This window comes from Euprymna scolopes, chromosome 4, assembly GCF_053919585.1.
Source record: "Euprymna scolopes isolate OS-2025 chromosome 4, ASM5391958v1, whole genome shotgun sequence".
Lineage (NCBI taxonomy): Eukaryota > Metazoa > Mollusca > Cephalopoda > Sepiida > Sepiolidae > Euprymna > Euprymna scolopes.
The window spans coordinates 28,476,230-28,482,621 of NC_136485.1; positions in this window are offsets into that span (position 1 = coordinate 28,476,230).

A 6,392-nucleotide genomic window follows, 5' to 3' on the forward strand; every position below is an offset into this window, starting at 1 on the left:
TTTTCCTCCTTCACAGTACGTGTTCGAGCCTGTCTGCCTACTATCACTTTTTTTTTTTTTCAAACACACACCTACAAGCACCCCGGCAACGCCAGGCACCCGCACTACTTTATTATAAAACCCAATTAACAGAAAATGATTAGCCCATACTTAAGGAACAATGTGGCATAAGTATTATTCAAAATGCGTTTCTTAAGCCTTAACTACACTACAAAGTCTTATGAGAAAATCATTTATTGCTGCACACACAATATCTAATAATATTCTCTCGCAACATTTGTTCAATTTTGTCTTTGAATCTTTAATATTTTGATATAGAGTAAAGCAGACTTCACTTTCCAGGATTGAAAGAATAATCAAGAGTGTTAAGATCAGCTGATGAGGAAGGCCATTATTCTTTGCTAATCCAGAACTAACAGTTGTTTCCACACCACTGTTGAGTTACATGAGCAGTTTGGCTTGTCGCACAATTTTGTTTGAGAGTTCAAACTTCATCATCATACACAGAATTACACTATGGAGTCAGTGCACCTTCCACAATGTCCTCAATGTAACATTCTTTGTTAATTTTGATCCCATAAGCGGGAAAAACAAATGGAGATTTTCCTATATCAGAAATGACCGCCCAGATCATCACTGATGCTGGTGTTTGTGTTCTCAACATCTTTCCTGTATTACAAGGTATCGCCTCACAATTTCTCGCAAGGTCTCTATCATTTTGATGATTGTGGAACTGTTAAAGTGAGAATAACTTTATATCCATAAAAATGATCTTATTGAGCGTGCCCTCCCTGATACAGTTTAACAAGAATAGACTTTTAATGAGTCTCTTTGCAATTGTGGGTACGGAGAGAAGTTGTCACTCTTGAAGCTTATAGTGTGACATCTGTAGATTACTTCGACACAGTCTTCACGTAGTGCTTGGTAATGTTTGTGTTTTTTTTTATTTATTTATTTTTTTATTACATTTTCCCCCCAAACAAGGCACATTGCCACTTTGGTGTAGGGGGCTACTATCAGGGGAAACAACTACTGGGGTACTATGTAGGGATTTGGGCAGCAAGATGTTGGTTCACGTTGCACTTGAACTTCTGCATGTCAGTACAGTTGGGAAAGCAGTGACCTGGAATGGAATTCCAAAGTCTAGCAGTTCTGGGGAAGAAACTACCGGAGTAGAAAGATCTTTTACATTTAGTGATCTCTACAGTGTGGGGGTGGGATTTTGCAGCTTGTCGGGTCTGTCGAGGGTGCTCACGTCGTGGGGGCACAAGTGCTTGCAGTTCATCAGAGCATTCACCATTAAAATACTTGTAGAACAGGCAGAGGGATGCAACGTTTCGTCGATGGGACAGAGGCTGAAGCTTAGATGCCAGTTTAGGGCCTATCAGATTTGCGACTCTCTTTTGAACCTTGTCTAGGAGTGAGAAACTAGTAGCCGATGCACCAGCCCAAGTATGACAGCAATACTTAATACATGGGCGAATGGTTGCCTTATAGAGGTACAGGATACTTTCGGGTGTTAGTAGTTTTCTAGCACGGTAGAGAGAGCCCACCTTCCTTGCAGCGGCCCTGGCAATACCCTCGATGTAATTGTTCCAACTCATGTTTCCTGTGAACATTAGGCCAAGGAGCTTGAAAGGCGTACTCTCAGATAAAGAGTCGTTGGCCATTGCTATAGGTGGTAGAGAAGGTTTCTTGTAATTATTGAATGAAACCAGTTTAGTCTTGGCGGCATATAACGTGACCATCCATTTTTGTCTCCATTCCACTACTGATTGGAGGTCATCCTCTAGTGCTTCTGCCATTACTTTAGATATATGTTCATTTGTTTTCCTGTCGTGCCTGCTATAGAGTGTGGTGTCATCAGCATATATACCCATCTCAGAGTCAATTTTGTCGGGGAGGTCATTTATGAATATCAGGAACAGTAGAGGTCCAAGGATAGATCCCTGGAGCACTCCCGCATTTATATCATATTGTTTAGATGTACGACCATCGAGGACAACCTGGATTTTTCTCTTATCTAAGAAGGATTTAATTATGTTAAGTATTCTACCAGTGATACCGTATGATCTTATCTTCCTGAGGAGGCTCTCATGCCATACCCTGTCAAAAGCCTTAGATATATCTAGAGCTACCGCTCTGCCCTCTCCCGCTTTGTCCAGTGAATGGTATATGCGTTCAGAGATTACAGTGAGGATGTCTGCTGTGGAACGGACTTGTCTAAATCCATATTGTTGGTCGGTCAGAAGTTTAGCATCTGTAAGGTGCTGGACTAGAGCATGGTTAATTAATGTCTCAAATATTTTGGCAAAAAGTGGGAGGAGGCTAATAGGGCGATAATTTAATGGGTCAGTTCTTTCGCCAGAATTCTTGAATACTGGTGCCACAGAAGTAGTTTTACAACAGCCCGGAAAGCATCTTGTTATTTGTCTCATAGATCTTCTTGGATTTCGCCTGATTTTTGATGAGTTTAGGTGGTCTGGAGGTGCGACTAAGTTTTCAGGGAATCGTCCTTTTCATGAACATTCTTTTGAATTTGAGGTTTTTCCATAACGTTTCTGGTAGACACAGGCTCTTATGCTGATCTATGATAAATCTTCTTTTCAATTAAACAGATTGAACAGTTAAAAATTAGTATCACTTGTTTCTGAAAAACAAGAAATCATATATAACATTATAATATACTGACAATAAAATAGTAAATTTATTTTAGTATTATCATAAAAATAGTTCCGAAATTTTGTAACAGGATGCCCCATCCTGTAGTTCACCCGATGAAGAGACACATCTCTAAACCTTGTGACTGCTTAGTCAATTTTATTCATGAATCTGCATAAATGAACATTTACTTACTGAAAATAAATTTATATTCTTATGAAATTTTTTGTTATAAAATTTTATTTTTCTCAATTTTCCATTTATGTCTTAATTATTACTTGCTAATATTCATCAATGTTTCATTTATTTTAATTATCACTTTCATTACCAATGTTTCATTTATTTCTGTTTTCATATGCAGGTCTATATATATATATATATAAATATATATATATATATATATATATATATATATATATAAATATATATATATATATATATATATATATATATATACTAGCAAAAGTACCCGTCGTTGACTGGGTTAAAAAAAAGCCTACAGAAAATGGACTCTGATTTATGAAAGTATGATAGGTTATGAAAAGGAAGGGTTGTAAAGAGATAGCTTCGAATTTGGGGGTATCAAAACCAAAGAAAAATATGATGAAAGTAAAAATAAAATAGATAAACCCCATAATTTATTATACCATACCTGTTAACACTGAAACACTTATCACAATATTCTGTGGATCTATATTAAAAAAAACCTTGTTAAACTTTGTGACATATTTTCCTTCTATGGAGGTCAGGTGAGAACAAACACCTCATAATTTTATTATACCATATTTCTTCAAACTGAAACATAATTATCAGAGTATACTTACGCAGATAGATATGAAAAGTCTTTATTAAAGTTTGTGCCTATTTCCATTCTATGGAGGCCAGGCGCGAACGCAGACCCCACAATTTTATTATACCATCCCTATTTAAGTTAAAACATACTTATGAAAGTATTATTATGTACATCTATATCAAAAACACTTGTAAACGTTTTTTTTTTTTAATTTTTAAATTTTTTATTTCCATACTTTGTGGACCAGGTGCGAACACAGACCACACAATTTTAATGAACCACCGTTCTGCCAGATCAAACATACCCATTCCTGTGTCTCGATACATATTCTATCATTATATGTAATCGTTTTTTTAAAATAGTCAACCATATAGGAGCCTATTCGTGACCAAACACACACAAACACACACACACACACACACACACACACACACACACACACACACATTCAGCTTTATATTATAGATTTCCCTATAATATATACCAATTCTTATTTAAGAAACTCAATTTAATTACAGAGCAATATAGTGAATAAATGACAAAAGACTATATTCCAAAGTTCATGATGTTGATCATCTTATAATTTATTCCTTTAATTCAGTTGAGATTTACAATTCTTGTATCTGTTTCATGTTCAATTAATTTAGGAATATTCTGCCAAAAGGTTCTATTTAATAATTAGTAAATTTACTAATTCTAATTAATGTACGCATACTTATGAAAATAACATCAATAGTTATAAACTATTACACATGTTTGTATACACGAAACTAAACTAAACTAATAAAAAAAAGCAGTTTACCATTTACGGTTATATTAAATCATTTATTAATTTGAATTTGAAACGATACATAATCAAGTTCACTTAACTGTTATAATCAAGTTTATTCCTATTTCAATTATAATTCTTGGTATTATTTAATTCTAAACCTATAATTAGTTTGGTTGAGATTTAAAATTTCACTAAATACTCAATTGTTTACCTTAAGCGAATTAAATTAGAACAAATCCATCTTATATTAACTTTCCTTTTTTAACATTCATTCTTTTATCATACATAACTAGCGGGGGTACCCGGCGTTGCCTGAATGTTTGTTTCCGGGACGGGGGGGGGAGTTTTAAAAAATGTTATGGTAGGTAAGTAGGAAGGATCAAACCCGGAGTCATGAGTAAAAGTAGGAAAATAAAGTGTGAAAAAAAACAAAAAAAAACATCTGCAACGTTAACAGTTTGGCCACCAAGAAAAGTCCATTCCAGTTGTTTAGGAAAAAAAACAAAAAAAAAAACGACTACGGTAGGTCGGCGCGAACGTGAAAATATAATGTGAATTGTCCAGCACGCTAACCACTACGCCACAGAGCACTGCAGCTTAGTTTAGTGATTTTAAATAACTTCACATGAAAGAACTACGAAGCCAAACCGGTGTTCTCTTCTCAACTGTTCCTTGTGAACGATCCCCAAATGGTGTTAAGTGGTGGCAGGGGGAGGAGGAATTTATTAGAGAGAAAATATTTTACCACTTCCATTGATCTTAACCGATTTTGGCTGTGACTTCTCAGCAGAAAAAGTATAGAAATCTAAGATTATCGAGGAATTTGAGAAATAATAAGCCTATAACACACCTCAGATATTGTTCTGTCGTTTGTGCATATTATATTTGCATGAAATATCTTGATTTTTAATCCTATTAATGTCAAAATCAGACGGGAAAAAATGAGTTCATTTTATTCATATAGAGATTAACTAATACGTTCAATATAAAATGTTAATATTAAAACTATTTCAAATGATAGTGATAAATCGTTAAGTTATAATTCATTTCTGCACAGATACTATCAAGAATTGTAAATGTCAACTGAATTAAAGGAATAAATTATAAGATGGTCAACATCATGAACTTTGGAAAATAGTCTTTTGTCATTTATTCACTATATATATATATATAAGAACAAATAGTTAATAAAACATGTTAAAAAACACTTTGGAATAGAGTTAAAAACATATTTAATTTTAAAAAGGAAGCACTAAATAAATGGATAGTCCTTAATCCACGGAGTTTCGAAGGAATACTTTCCTTCTCATCAGAGGGCAGGATTTAGCAAAATGCAGGATCGGATTTTGCTTGCAAAAGTATTAAATGAAACTACAAGTAAGTTATAGATCTTACTTGATAACAAAAAGTGAAGCAGAGGGAATAGGGTAAAGAAAAAAGTGATTTCACATGAATGGATAGTTTGGTGAAGGGTAAAATATCCAATGACAGTAAAATCCAAAGATGCAGAATCCCAAAAAGTTAGTTAAAATTCCATTCGCACAACTAAAATCCAAGGGAACCATGTAATTGGAAGATGATCCAAAGTAATTCAAAAAGCAGAAATCTGTGGAATAATTCACAAATAGGTACAAGGAAAAGGGAAAGAATTCCAATATATTATTAAAAGAAAGATAAAATGTGTGTAAAAAAGAAATGGAACAAATATACAGCTCGACTGTCGAGGCAAGATTGAATTAAAGAAATTTTGATTTTGTTTTGTTTGAATTAAAATTCAAACAAAACAAAATCAAATAAAAAAGTAAATTAAAGGAATCGTTTTTGGCCTCAGAAAATAGGCACAATTTTTCCGATTCCAATGCCACCAAAAGTTTTGATTTTTCCAATTGCTGATTCCAATTCCGATTAATTGTCCCAGCAATATATATATATATATATATATATATATATATATATATGGATATACATATGAAAATAGAAATAAATGAAATATTGATGAATATTAGCAGAATCGGAATTGAGATTTTAGTACAGAATCGGTAATTGTATTGGTATCAGAAAAAATATTGAAATAGTTCCATCACTAATATATATATATATATATATAGGATGACCAAACAAAAACGGGCCCAACTGTAATTAGACCCCGTTTCTTAGTGTTTTCTC